This window comes from Cnephaeus nilssonii (genome assembly GCF_951640355.1).
Source record: "Cnephaeus nilssonii genome assembly, chromosome: 5".
NCBI classification, from domain to species: domain Eukaryota; kingdom Metazoa; phylum Chordata; class Mammalia; order Chiroptera; family Vespertilionidae; genus Cnephaeus; species Cnephaeus nilssonii.
The window spans coordinates 69,116,955-69,132,846 of record NC_137076.1 but is presented as its reverse complement, the minus strand read 5'-3'; positions in this window follow the sequence as shown (position 1 = coordinate 69,132,846).

Sequence of the window (15,892 nt, the reverse complement as noted above, 5' to 3'; positions counted from 1 at the left end):
GATTATAACTTACCAAAATATAAAGTATAAAGAGGCCAGCCAAAAATAAAAGGATTTGATGTGGTTGTGGTGCATATCATTTTGTACTAGGAGGCATTTGTAAGACATACGAGAGAGAAAGTAGTATTTTTCCTTAATTGTCCATGGCCTAACTGGGGTAGAGCCAAGAAGAAGTAAGAGAAAGAACTGAGGCTTTGATGCTTTCTAAACTGGGTGAAGTCTATTTGACATGAGATCTTATGGACAAAACAAACAAACAAACAAACAAACAAACAAAAGGGGTCCTTTCTTTTGTTTATTATCTAATTTCACCTTCCGTGCAGTTTGATTAATCTTCTCACAGATAATAGCTTTAATAAATTTACATATTATACAGTTGTGAGGTTCCATAGGCTTTGAAATTCTCCCATGAAGGGTATTATAGAGGCACCAGGTAACTAGAGATACAATATAAATCTTGACTGAATGTTTTAAAGTATAGAATTTCATGCCTTTCTTCTTCCATCTGTGCTCTAATCCTGCCTCTGAGAAACGAAGCAGCAGGGGCACTTCACAGTATGGCACCGAAAATATAAATAAAACTTAAAAACAGCCTCTTCTCTTTAAGTCAGCCCCCACTGAAGTCATGCCAGCCTGTGACTCACAGTTTGCTGAAGCTTCAGAAATGAAGATAGAATTGCAGGAAATTATGTCCCATGTGAAATGAAGCAGTGCTTTTTCTTGTATATGTCGTATAACAAAACCGTACTCTGACCTGAATTGATTCACTGTCTAAAATACTGAGTGTTTTTCGGCCTCCAGGATCTTTCCTCCATATTCATCAGTCTGTGCAAGTTCTATGCCACTCCAGCCGTGGACTGAACACAGTGCCAACCTCAGCTCTGGGTGTGGCTTCGGCCCGACCCGGGAGCAGATGCTCTTTCAGCTTGAGAAGGAGAATAATTACAGCATGTAGAAATTAATAAATTTATTTTGTTCCTGGAACCTGTTACTATCCTAGTATAGTTGCTAAATGCATGTTGTAGGTATTACCAATACTGAACTTGTATGAATGATATAAAAACACCATAACATGAAATCTCTAATGGTATAAGCAATTTCTTGACCTTTAATAAATGAAATTATAAAATCACATTCTGCTAGGTAACTGGCTTTGTTCCTGGGGTTTATAAAGAAAAATAAGATATAGCCCCTACTGTAGAAGAACTTACACTTAAGAATAGGGCATGAAGAGTTGGCAGGATACTATTTTGATGTATCAGCTATGGGACATGGGGGCTGGCCCAGCTCCAGGTCCCTGCTTAGAGCCCTCTCATCCACTCAATTCAAAACAGCCTCAGGTGGACGTCCTAATTTTCTTCCTGAAGCGAGCTTTTCCATTTGAAACTCTTATGCAGAAAAGGGTGAGAGCCAAAGTGCTCTCTAAGTCTTTTCTTTCTTAATAACCAGCTTAAAGTCGACCTCCGAAAAGGCAGTTTTTAGAGTGGTAGAACTTTAGTTTCCTTCTTGTACATAGAACCCAGCAACCCCATTCCTAGGTATTCACCATCTAAATCGAAATTGTATGCCCACATCAAAGCCTGTACATACGTGTTTATAGCAGTTTTATCTATACCATCCCAAACTCAAAACAACCCACATGTGTCTCAACAGGGAAATAAATTAACTGTGGAACGTCTGAATAATTGAGTTCTACTCAATAATAGAAAAGAAAGAATTATTGTTATGGTTAGTAATATGAACGTATAGTCCATGCATTTTGCTAAGTGGAAAAGTCCAAATGCAAATGGTTACATACTACATAATTTCACACTATAGGGCATTCTGAAAAAGGTAAAACTGTAGGGTAGAATTTATATCCTTTGTTGCTAGGGACTGTGTGAGTGGATGCTGGGCAGGCAGTGTGACAACGAAGAGGAATAGGGGAACTTGGAGGGCGGGGGAGAGAGTGAAACTCTTCTAAATCATCTTGATTGTGCTGATGCTGGTTACACAACTGTATACATTTGCCAAACTTGGTTAACTAAAAATGGAAAACTACAGTATATAAATTATACCATAATTTTATAAAATAAAATCTATTGGAACAAATTGAGTCTGTTTGCAAAGAGCCCTCCCAATGCAGGGTCCTGTCTTCACTTGGCTACTCAACACTAAGCTCCTGGGAAGGAGAGGCTCTGTTACTCTGGTCTCTCTGCACACCAGCACCCAGTGTGGAGTCTGGCAAAAGCAAAGTTCTTCATAAAGGCCTGTCAAGTGTATAAATCAAGTGGCTCAAGAGTTTTGAAGTTCAGCCAACAGATCCGATTGATTCTATGAAATCAATATCAGAAAAAAATTAATATTGATACAAAATACAAAGGCACGCTGCACATGGGTGATATAGGAGCTAAATGTAAGAGTCCCCAATGGCCCTGGTGAAAGGTTTATTACCGGCAAAGAGCATTTATTTTAAGAAAATTTTGGAGCTGTCACCTGGGATCAATGCAGTTAACAGGGGGAAATGGCTGCATTCAAGTTGGGACCTGGGCGCAGTGCCACTGAATATCTTAATATCAGTTACACGATCCTAGGAGGTCCAAGATCTCTCTTGTGGCTAGACAGAAGAGTCCCTCAGACACATAAAGGAGAGGCTCCTCACCTGGGTAGGTGACAAGAAGAGTCTGGAAAGCTCGAGCCGAATTCGAGCTTGATGCAGGAATTTGTATTTGAATCAGTGTGAGCTCAGTGGGGTCCTGTGGGTCTTCCTGCACCAGCTGGCCTCTCCCTCGTGGTGTGTTTGATGTACAGGTGGTGCCTGAGCCCCGAGCCTTCAGATGCCCCCTCAGGACCGTGTGCAGATTTCCAGCTCATTTGCTGGCTGAAACTAGAATGCTGCAAGTCAGTGTTAGTCAATGTGAAGTATGTTAGTGTCTTTCTTTGGAACCTAAGCTGAGAGGGGGCAGAGGATTCTACTTGGTAGATATCCAATAAATGATTTGTTGAAAGAACACATGGATGAGTGAACAAATTAATGCCTGAATGAATAAATGAACAGGTCTATAATTTCTGATATTTGATGCCAAAAATAATAGAAACTAGGAGGTTAACAGTAATGATGATTAACTTGTACAAAACAGCCCTTTACTAATCCCCCTCATTTACACATGGATTTGCTGGTGACATAATTCATTAGCTTCACTCATTTTTAGTTTCTGAATTCTAGATAGACTTGTCCCTGAGGAACTTTGATATCATCTCATTCTCTGCATTTTTCTTTGTTTTTATTTCCTGAAAATATTTTTTTTCTCCTCACAAAGCTTTCTAGAAAGGAGCATTCCTGAGTGTTGAGAAGTAACAAAGAGTGTAGGAAGCAGCGGGAAGAGGAGGGGAGAGAAGATTGGAGAGTGACTGGGCTAGAGGATGCAGAGCCTTTGTCAGCACTGTGACTTTTCCTCTAACTGAGCAGAATGCCATGTCTTGATGTTGGCTTTAAAATCTGCACTCAGGCTACAGTGAGAATGCATGCAGTTAGTAAGACCCAATTTCATAATCCAGTGATAGCTGGGGGTGGCTCTGACCAGAATGGTAGCAGTGGGATGATGAGTGGTCAGATTCCTGCATATTTAGAAGGCAGAGCCAGCAGATTTCCTGCACTCAGGTTGTAAGAGAAATCAAGAGATCAAGGATGAACTCTGAGGAGATTTGGCCAGAGCAATAGAAAGAGTGGGGTGGCCGTCAAATGAGATGGTGAAAACTGCTGGTGGGGCAGATTTGACATAGCTTCCTGGGTGTAAGGTTGACATATGGACATGTCAGATAAGCAGTTGGATGTGAATCTGGAACAGGAAACAGCATCTGAGCCAGAGATGTGTATTTTGGAGTCATCAGCACATAGGTGGTTTTAAAAGCCATAGACTGTATGAGCTCACCAAGGGAGAAGTATAGATAGAGAAGAAGAGAGGACAGGATTGAGCCTTAGTACATTGCAGCGTCGCGTGTCCAGTAGAAGACCAGTAAAGGAGACTGAGTAGAGGCAGCCAGTGAGATAGAAGGAGGGCAAAGAGTAGAGTCACAACAGCCAAGCAAATAAAGTATGAAAAGCAGCAGTGAGTTAGAGTCCTTGGTTTGAGTGTCCACTGCCCATCTCTGTTGTCTCTCACTGTGACTTGACCGAATTGAATTTTAGCAGCTAAATCACAGTCCTGGCTCTTAGATTTCTTGGGCACAACTAACCTTCTCGGGGTGTTTTCTTTATTTAAGCAACTCTACAGAGGAGAAGGGTGGGGATGGATGAAGGGTATCAAAACTTCCAGTTATAAGATAAATAAGTTCTGGGAATGTAATACACAGCACAGTAATTATAATTAGCATTAATAGAGTGTATGTCTGAAAGTGGTTAAGAGTGTAGATCTTAAATCTCATCATAAGAAAAAAAATTGTTACTAGGTGAGGTGACAGATCTTAAAAATCTTATTGTGGCAATCATTTTGCATTATACACACATATCAAATAATTATGTTGTACACATAAAACTACTACAATGTTATATGCCAATTATATCTCAATAAAACTGAAAAAAGTCCTAAAGCCCTAGTGATTTTACACTTGCATGCAATAAAATAAAAATTCAACCCTTTAAAAAAACAACTCTATAGCCTACTTTCCTCATTCAATTCTACATTATTTAAAGTTTAAATGTCAAATTTGATATCTATTAATGTGGTTTGTTTCATCACCTTTTATTACATTGCTACATTTTTATGGATATTAGTAATATGGTGCTTAAAACTGGATATAGAACATCCTGAAAGTAGAGGGAAACTAACAGCACCCTCAAATCCAATTTTATGTGCATATTTCCTAGAGTACAAGACTTTTATTTTTACAATTTCAAACTTTTCCAATCAATGTCTTACAATTCACATGTATGTATTTGATCTGATAACGTATTCATTTTTTCAACAAAAGTTTTCAAATAGATGATGAAGTTTTTTTAATTTAAATTCTTTATGGTTTCAAGTATTACATACTGGTATGTCTCCTTTTTCCCCCATTGTCCTCTCCCCAGCCGCTCCCATCCCCCAGCACATGCCCTCACCTCCCTACTGTCTGTGTCCACTGGTTATGCTTACATGCATGCATACAAGTCCTGAATTTTAAAATAAATTAGTGGCATACTGGAAGCAAAAATTCTTGAGGATTATCTCTAAGGACAATAACAGTAACGCCTTATATGTATTAATCCTCGGGCCAAATGCTCAGTACTTAACAGATTATCTCATTGAATTCTACATACGACTTTATAAAGTAGATCATGTGATTATACTTATTTTATACCTGAGACTCAAGCTTAAAGAATTAAGTTACAGCCCTAAACGGTTTGGCTCAGTGGATAGAGCATCGGCCTGTGGACTGAAGGGTCCCAGGTTCAATTCCAGTCAAGGGCATGCACCTTGGTTTCGGGCACATCCCCAGTAGGGGGTGTGCAGGAGGCAGCTGATCGATGTTTCTCTCTCATCTGATGTTTCTAACTCTCTATCTCTCTCCCTTCCTCTCTGTAAAAAATCAATAAAATATATTTTTAAAAAAGAATTAAGTTACATTCTCAAAATTATATAATTAGTAAATACCAAAGCTAAAAATTTATCCAGGTGTTTCTGACAAATCTATGCTCTCGGCTACCATGTGATCTAAGCCATTAAGTAACTAAAGTTCCTTATAGGGATATTTGTAATCATAAATAGAGAAGTACTAATGTGCACTTTTTGCTATAAGATTTGCAATCGAGTATGAATAATATCTTAATATTTCATTACCATTTTCCCTTTAAACTTCTTGTACTTGGAGAGAAATCATCTCTTTTCCCCTTTCCTTCCAAAATTCTTTCATGTATCTTCTGTTGAATATTAATTTTAAATGTAGCATTTATTTATATATTTGTAATAGGTGCACTTTATACACACATACAGGCATATGTTAAGTATATACAGACACATAGAGAGATGAATTTTTACATTCTAATTTTTCTCAAAAGATTTCTTGAGGCTCATTCCCTGCTAGTACAGCCTATGTTTCCTCTCCAGATTTTTCCAAATCTTTCCATGATATATGGTTTATAGATATGCTTTGCTAATAGCAAACTTAATTTCCAGGAGAAAAAAAAAATATTTTCTGTGTTAGATATAGCTAAAGACTCAAAGGTGCACACTTTTTTAAAAGCATTTCAGGAACTCCATTAGATTAGGAGATTGCAGACTTCCCAGATTTCTGTTTCTCCCTTAAAAAAAATAAAATATTGACAGCACTCATGCCACCCTGTGTGGTCTAACACACAGAACAGCCTGGCATTGGTCAGCACTTGCGTCGGGCCAGTGGGTATGGTCACTCAGTGTACTCCCCTCAGGCTGAGCCCTGAGTGCGCTTCCTGAGAAGCACTCAGCAAGAGCTCCACACACAGCAGTTTGTTGCCCCTCCTTGAGGGTCCTCCACTGACTGTATCTTCTCTCATTCTTCAGTCACACACTAATTTCTCCATCTCTGTCTCAGTCTCTTAGCACGTCTCCTTTCCCGCAAACAAATCTGCTAGACCCCACAGGATTCCTGTCGGAAAGCCCTCTCCTGTATCTCTTTCCACGCATCGCATCCTCCCTTTTGGAGGTAGGTTCCGTGTCTGTTTTTCTCTGGAAGAGTTTGCGGATGCTTCCACAAGACGGGATCATCATGAAGTGTGCCCTGCAGCAGCAGCACACGTGGCTGATCCGAATGAGGACATCCTGTCATTTTGGCTACATCACACTGCGGTGTTCTTGTTTTCCCTGCTGTTTTCTTAGGCATAATCACTAAAAGAGAAGGGGTAACTCTTACGCTTCCTTTTTTAAATCTCTCTCTTTTCTCATCACCCCAAAACACACAGGCACACACATTTCATCTAGTTTAGTCATTTTATTCAGGGATAATGAATACATAGGTACGCAAGATTATCACTGTTTCCCCTATTCTTTTCTGTAACTGAAATTGTGTTCATCTTAACAGAGAATTACATTGAAGGACTATGTCATTTGACATGGCTCATCAGAAAAACAAAAGTCTCATATTGGAAAAATAAGAGCTGCTGCTTTAATTCTCAGGAAACTGGATACTCTATGTAAGAGTATACAAGGTCATACACTTCACATAGACAATGAATGAAGCTTTTGCTTTCTCCCTGAAATCCCCAAGGAGAACTGTCTTTACTTGGTCATGTCACTCTCCATTAGTCCGATTAGAGGCTCTAGCTAGTACATGCACACAATGCAATAAATATCACATAAAATTAGTAAATCAAGTAAGTTTTCTCTAAATTCTATACCTAAAATGAAAAAAAATTAAATTTTTGTTTAAGGAGCATTTCTAATAAATGGACATTTTCAAATGGTTAACTTCTTCAACAGCTTTCAAGATTATTTCACCACCTTTCTTTTTCCAAGTGATAAAGTGGGCTCTACACCATGTCACAAAAATGTCCATATTCATACAGATGGTAAGTCTGGGAACTAAAATTCAAATCTGTCTTCACTCCAAGCTTAATTCTCTCCATAATAATCACAGGTTCTCCCCCCCCCCCCCACCCCCCGCAAAGAAAACAGAGATATATTTTCATGGCACAACTTAGATTTTGTTGCTTAAACAAGTATGTGGTAAGATGATGAGATAAGGGTCACATATAGGTAGGCTGACATTAACAAAACATATCTATAAATGTAGAGAAAGCCAAATGTAGAAAAAAGCAAAAAGAAGAAGGAAATGCAGGCCAGAAAGACCCAAACTTAGAAAAGAAGTTAAAATGTTTTTTTACATCATTCTGAAGGGTGATGCATCTGTTCCTCCTTAGAAAATAAGAAGGAGGAGTTTAAAACAAACAGGCTTCATATTTAATAAACTAATATTATTTTTATCCAGATGAAACTGTACTTTTGTACATACTCATTATCCTATATAATAAAAAGCTAACATGCAAATTGATGAAACGGCGGAAGGACTGGTCACTATAACACACACTGACCACCAGGGGGCAGACACTCAATGCAGGAGCTGCCCCCTGGTAGTCAGTGTGCTCCCACAGGGGGAGTGCCGCTCAGCCAGAAGCTGGGCTCACGACTGGTGAGCGCAGTGGCGGCGGTGGGAGCCTCTCCTGCCTGCACAGCAGCGCTAAGGATGTCTGACTGCCAGCTTAGGCCTGCTCCCCATGGAGAGTGGGCCTAAGCAGTCAGTGGGACACCCCCTGTGGGCCCCCGGACTGTGAGAGGGCACAGGCCGGGCTGATGGACCCCCCAACCCGAGTGCACGAATTTCATGCACCGTGCCTCTAATAAAATAATAAATAATAGTCCAATGAATTCAAATGACACATGTGTCATACATTCAGTTATCATATATCTTTGGCTCTAATCCTGGATTTTCTATTTGATGCACTGAGCCATTTGTATAGTACCAGGTGGATACCATATTGATCTGCTTATAATGGCTTTCTTGTATGTTCTTGTGGAGACATGTTTTTCTATGTTATTGTTTTTCAAAATATTCTAGGCTACTCTTTGGTACTTGTGCTTATAAATTTTAAGATTATTTTATCCAATTTTACCTACATATGCACAAAGCACATATTATTAGAATTCTAATTAATAGTTCCTTAAATATATGGCTTTGTTCTGTGAAAGTTACATTTTTTAATTTTAAGTCATTCTATGTAGAGCACAAGTCCTTTTTTTAAATTTCTTAAATTGATTTCAGAGAGGAAGGAAAAGAGAGAGAGAGAGAGAGAGAGAGAGAGAGAAACATCAATGATGAGAGAGAATAATTGATCAGCTGCCTCGTGCACTCCCCACACTGGGGATCAAGCCTGCAACCCAGGCATGTGCCCTGACTGGGAATGGAACCATGACGCTCAACCACTGAGCCATGGCAAGAGCACAAGTCTTTCCACTTTCTCTCTTCTTTCCTGAATCATCATTTGTTTTTCCCTCTTTGGGGGATTATTCCTCTCCATGTACAAATATTTTACCTATTTTTAAAAAACCAACCCACTTTTTCAGACTTGCCCTCATTTACCACTCCATTTCTCTATTCTTCTTTATAATAGAACCCCTCCAAGAGTTTCCTTTTCCCTCTCATCATCAATATTTGACACAAATGACCATACTTTGCATTTTCTTCATTGGCTTTTCCAATGTATTGAGATGAATTTTCTCCTTTGCTGCTTCTTATTTAGCTCTTTAACCCCTGAGATCAAGGTGGCTCAATCCTGAGTCTCTTCTGTTATATAACTCCCACTTCCTTAGTGGTGTCATATTTGAGGTGGTGAATTTAAATGCAATCTATATTATGAAGATTCACAAATATATGTCCATAATAATAAAATGCTAATTAGACCAGACGTCCTTCTGGATGAAGCCAGGGCTGCGAGGGCCAAGCCCCTTGCATGAATTTCGTGCATCAGGCCTCATCCCAGGTTTGTATATCTATTTACTTCATGACCTATCTACCTAAATATCTAATAACATCTTATATTAAGCAACCTTAGCAAATTCTCCTATTAACACAAATCTGATCATGAGATCTCATGGCACTCAAACCTTGTATTTCTTGAATCCCACTTGCCTTACCAGGCTTAGCCTTCTGTAATTTCAGTCACAGCCATCACTCACTGTACCCAGACATTTTCACATGTATTCTAATACCCCCAGGCTAGTCTCAATATATTCTCTCTCCCTAAAATGACATCTCCTTCTTCACCATTTCCATGTGTTGAATTTAGTCCCACCTCTCAACACTATTTCTAGTAACCACACAATTCTTATTTTCCTCTTCTGACTAATCTCCCCTTGCCTCAAATTCTAGTACTCTTATTTTGTATTTCTACTTAATTTTATTGTTGTTTTTCCCCCCTTAGGAGTAAATTATATTAAATAAAAGACTATTTTCCAGAATTTTACATAATCTGGTATCAATATTTAGGGCAAGTATACTATAATCATTATGTAATGAAAAGAATAGTGGATTGGAAAAGTTTTTTTCTAAATAGGTCTGGAAGAAATTTTGAGTGGATGTTTTTTAGGTAAAACTTTGATATAAGCGTATTTTTTTGTGTGGCACCTCACTTTTTTCCCCAGCTTTTTTAGGGGGAAAAAAGTTAATTAAGGGTTCCAGTTAGACTGGTTAAGGTTAATCAAGATTGACTGTACTAGAACTACAATTCTTAAAATGACACACATAAACAAGCTGGACTATAATCTCACTTTTTAAAAACTCAGTATCTTTAGCAGTCTAGATTTGTGGTAAGAGCCATATTGCTGGTTGTATTAGAGACATATAAAGATCAAAGAAAATATTCAAAAGTTCAAGCAGATAAATCCTCTTCCTCACACAAAACTTTTTTGCATGTCTTCATAGGTATATAATTGTCCTTGCTTGTACTTAAATATTTTTATCAGGTGTTGCCTAGCAGCAAACAAACACTTGCATGTCTAAATTAGAGCATGGAAATAACTGAACAAGCCTGGGGGACAGTGAGGTTGCATTGTCTACATAATTAGCCCTCTGCTCGTAAGGCCCAGCTTAGTTGATGTATCTGGAAACATAATTAATTATGATATATTTAAATACTTTTTAAAATACATTATTCTTCAGTTCCTAAAAGCAGAATTACAGAAGGAAAAATTCAGTTTTAAAATCAGTGGTGTTTATAGACGTCTTATTATAATTTTTAAAAAGTGAATGCAGTAATTACAAAATTAGCAGCAATTTAACCAATATAATTTTAAAAAGAAACCATTACACAATATTAAGAAGTATAGATTACAAGAAATAAAACAAGTTTCTATCAAATCAACTCATAATATAAACATTCTTATTTAGATAAATAATCAAATATTTTTACATCAACAAATTCTGACTATAATTTACATATTTATTATATTAAAAAACACATATAACATAAAATTTACTATCCGAACCATTTCTAAGTGTGCAGTTCAGTGGTGTTAAATATGTTCACGTAGTTGTGCAACCAATTTCCAGAACTTTTTCATCTGGCAAAACCTAATCTCTACATTCATTGGTTTCTCTGTCTCACCCTCCACCCAGGCCCTGGCAACCATCATTCTATTTTCTGTTTATTATTCTGACTACTCTAAGAGCCTCATACAAGTGAAATCATACAATATTTGTCTTTTGTGACTGACTTATTTCACTTCGTATAATGTACTCAAGGTTCATCCATGTTAGAGCATGTGTCAGAATGTTCTTCTATTTTTAAGGCTGAATAACATTCATTTGTATGTGTATACCAAATTATATTTATTCATCTATCCACTGAAGGACACGTGGGTTGTTCCCCCCTCTTGGCTATTGTGAATAGTGTTCCTGCAAACATGGATGTGTGAATATGTCTACAAGATTCTGCTTACATTTCCTTGGGCTATATACCCAGAAGTGGAATTGCTGGATCATGTAGTAATCCTGTTTTTAACTGGAATCCCCCTACTTTTTTCCATAGTGACTATATCATTTTTCATTCCCACCAATTTCTCTGCCTCCTGGACAACACTTATTTTCTGAGTAGCCAGCCATCACAATTGGTGAGGTGATACTTCATTGTGATTTTGTATTTCCTTAATGTTTAGTGATATTGAGCATCTTTTTCACAAGCTTGTGGGCCATTTTATGTCATCTTTGGAGAAAGATGATTTGCATTGAGATAATCTTTTCACCAGCCTCATATATGCACTACATTTTCTAGACAAAAGACAGAAGAATTCTTTTTTAAAAAATCAGAGTTAATAACGTTTATTATCAGAATAGAAGGAATATGTGAAATACTTCTCAGCAAATTTTGTTTTGGTTTGCCTTTAGTTTGTTTTCAGACCTAACTGGGTAGTAAAAGAAAAGAAAAAGCGTGGTGCATTGGTCATTCAATTGAATTTGCTGAAAATAAAAGCCTGACCTTGGTTTGATTTGATGAGGAAATTCAGGTTACCTGGGAATGGGTTAGAGATGGAGAAGCTGTAGGTACTAATACCTCAGACCTGAGTACTCGAGGACCAGCAGAGGGCCTCACTAACCCTGAGGTTGTGGTCTTTAGAAGATCACTAGGGATTTCCTGGAAGTCATGAGTCACCTGAACCTCAAAGCCTAAATCATTCTCTTGCTTTCAACTTTATTTTTAAAAAGCCCTCTTTGTTCCTCTTTACCTCACTAGTCTGATCATTTCTTAGGCTTGGTGACAGCCACTTGAACAGGATACTGACTGATTCTTCTATGCCTTAAAAATCAGTCCCAACCTTCTTCCCACCTTCTCATCTCTGCATGGGCTTCCTTGTCCTCAGTCCCTCTTACCAAGGTTCTCTTTTGAGTAGAATTGATCATTTCTTTTCTCATTCTAGGTGTATTATCTGCCGCCTGTTTGATTACTGCACGTACTTGTCCTTTTTCTGGGAACTGCCCCCCTTCTATTTTCGAAGCTATTCTTTTTTCCACTTCACCTTGAATTTCTAATGACTTCTGACAATAATAGTACCCTACCGTTTTTGTCAGAGTTGATTTATCCAAGGATGAGCCAATCTGAATTCCTCCCTAGGGAGAGAGGAAGTCCCTCTCAAGTGGCAGTTTTATGAGATTTGAAGATCCCAATCCTATGAAAGATCTACAAACAGAAGAGATACAATTAAAGGGTGTCAGGATCCTTAGGCTAAACTGACTCTGACATTCTCTAGTTGGGCAATCCAGCCTCTCAATCCCCACTTTGCCAGAAGTAATTTGAATGGATGTCTATTACTTGCAAGCCAGAACACACAAAATTAATATGTTTGTCACCTGTGACCATTGCATCACCTTCCCTTTTATGAGATCCTAAATCTGGCCTGGTCGGGCCTGAGTGTCTCCTTGCCCATCTAGTGTGATCTTCCCACAAGGCTTTACCATTAGACCAGTAATACTCTTAAGTAATTTCAGAGTATTAACAAACTCCATACATCTTACTATCATCAAATTGTAAGCTTTATTTCTTCACAATAGCTAAATTTAAGTTCATTTCGCATTCTCCTTTTCTTCTATGATATTTAATACTGGACTTCTGATTACTACTTTGTAATTTTCTCTGAAGCAAATAGATCCCTGTTGTCCTGTGAAAATGTCTCCTAGGAGGTAGATTTTCAAAGACATTGCAAGACTTTATTTTTCCTTTCAGAAGATATTTGTCACTAAAATTGGCCCTTCATCATGCAATTTAGAAGGCCTTATATCTATCTGCACTCACGTTTTCTGATGAAGGGTCTGTGTACATTATCTTGTTCTCTAGGCCAAAAAGAAAGTTCATGGAGGTTTCGTATGAGTGGGCATGTTTCTCATCTTCTTCCAGGCCCCTTGGAGTTCACCTGAACTTGGCTTCTGATCAAAGTGGACTTATACTCAGATTAGCTCAAGACATTAGGTATAAAGACAGGAGAACATTCTTAATGTGATGAGTTCTGGGCTGTAGGAGAGGAGTGGGTATGGGACACAGGAGCTGTTTTGGTTTTGTTATTAATTTTATAATAAACACATATCTGTGAGTGATAGGGCAGAGAACAGCACAGTTTTGTGAACATGCTTTATAAAAGTAAATCAGAATGTGAAGTTTGTAATGAGTCTACCACCAGGAACTTTCAGCAGCTCATTTCACAGAGCTCTAGCCTCATGCTGATGTAAGGAAACAGTTCAGATAGCTCGTGAGAAATACAGCTCTGTACATGCTCAGAAAATCCTTTGTGTTCTTTGTTCCCATTAAAGGTAATCCCAAACAGGCCAAAAATCCCAGGGCAACACCTCTAGTCAGTATGTTCACACCTGCTTGCAGCAAATTTCCATGCAAATTCTGAAAGTTTGATTGCTCAATATCCACAGACGAAATGCACGGGCTGGAACAGTCGCAGCAGGCCTCCAGCAGGCCTCCCCCTGTGTGACTCCCAAAACCTGCTTATTTGCCAACAGCTGCAATCTTCTGATCTCCAACGTTAAACTTGCTTGGAGCCCAGCCTTTGTTTAGATCAATTAAAGTGCCCTGGGCAAGATGCTTGTCTCTTCCTTCCATGGCCTTTTTTCTCTGAGTTGACAGTAATGTATTTACTATAAAGAGAAACTAACCAATATGAGAAAGCTTATTTGGGGGATTAAAGACAAGGCTATGTGGTCCTATAAATTCAGCTTTCCTCTCATCATTTTATGCATGTGTTGAAAATGTTCTTGGAAACTTCTTTTGGGCACCATGTTCTTGAATCCCGTGTTAGTTGCTAATCAAAGTACAGGGTATCCCAATAAAGTGTACACACACTTTAAGAGCTGATAGCTCAATTTTGAAAATGAAATTTATTTTAATAAACACTGCCTTTATAATTACTCAAAGTGTGTGTATACATTTCTGGGGGCGAGGGATCCTTTATATTATTTCATTGTAAAAAATATACTAGCAGTGATAGGTCCACCCTTCCCCCAACTGATGGACGGAGTATGACGTAAACTCCACCTGCAGCAGACATTCCTGAACACCTTATATGGACTGTACATTGAACCACCAATCAGCACCTGCCATATACCCTAAGCCCCCAATTCCTAAATCCCTAGGCCCCTAACCATGTACCATGTACCTTACATGAAACCACCAATCAGCGTGGGCTGAGTGCCCTAAGCCCCGTCCCCTCTTTTCCTCCCCTTAAAAGGCACTCTCACCCCGGCACACTCTCTCTCTCTCTCTCTCTCTCTCTCTCTCTCTCTCTCGCGCGCGCTCTCTCTCTCTCTCTCTCTCTCTCTCTTCCCCCTTTTCCCCTCTGGAAGGCGGCTGGCAGGGTGAGCTCCAATAAAGCCTGTGTCCTGGTATCCCATGGTCTCCAGCCCTCTGTTTCATCTTTCAGCATGTTTGAGGGGAAAAAGAGAATGTTTAAAGATCCCAACAATTTCTATTTTGACTGAACTTCTTAGGGAACTTAGGCCTTTTGCTGTCTTATCAAAATTAGGGAAAGTTTTTGAAATTGTTGGTGCCTGGTACAGTGTGAAGGGTGAGTGTGGACCTTGATCTTAAGCTGAAAGAAAAGATAGAAGTGACAGGTAAACTGTAGGAGTCCAAATGATAATGTAGTCTTCCATAGGTGATCTCGGTTTGCTTGACTCTTGTCCATAGGCCCTAAATTATGACCTATTTCTTCAGCTTTTCCTTTAAGTTAATATTCACTAATGACAAATACAGAATCTTGGCTCTCTCGTTTTACTTAGTTTACTCAATTTCTCTAAAACTATTTTTCTTAATTCATTAAACTGTTATAAGGATAAATATAAGGTAATTGTATACAATGCACAGTACCTGGCACAAAAGCACTTGGTAAGCAGTATACTCTCATGATCCCTAGGCTGAGGAGAAAGAGTACCTGTGGGTCTCAAATATTACAAGATATTTGTCTTTAAAAACAAAAAGAAAACCACATGGCCTTTTGGTAAATTAGCCTTTTACCAAAATGCAAGGATTTTCTTCCCACTCTGGCCAATTTACAAGTGCTGCCTGTCCTTTAACTGCCCATGTGCTGGTGTGATGACTCTGTGTCTGGCTTTGCCTATTGGCCTGCCCTAATTAGGCTATTTCTTTGCAAACGTCTCCTCTGATTGCTTTACACCCATGTGTTCTGCCTGCTGTTCTCATTTCCCCGACTCCTGAGCTGATGTTACTATCCTTCAAATTGAGGGCGCCCTGAGGACAGAAACCTGCAGGGCAGCAGAATGAATTTAATCCCATTGTTAGTTTCTATTCTAAACTGCTCAGCAAGCAAAGAGCAACTCCTTATAGAAGGTGTTGCTCCAGAGACTGAAAGGGTAATGAACTGTAAAACCACATGGCTCAGTCCCCTAAAGA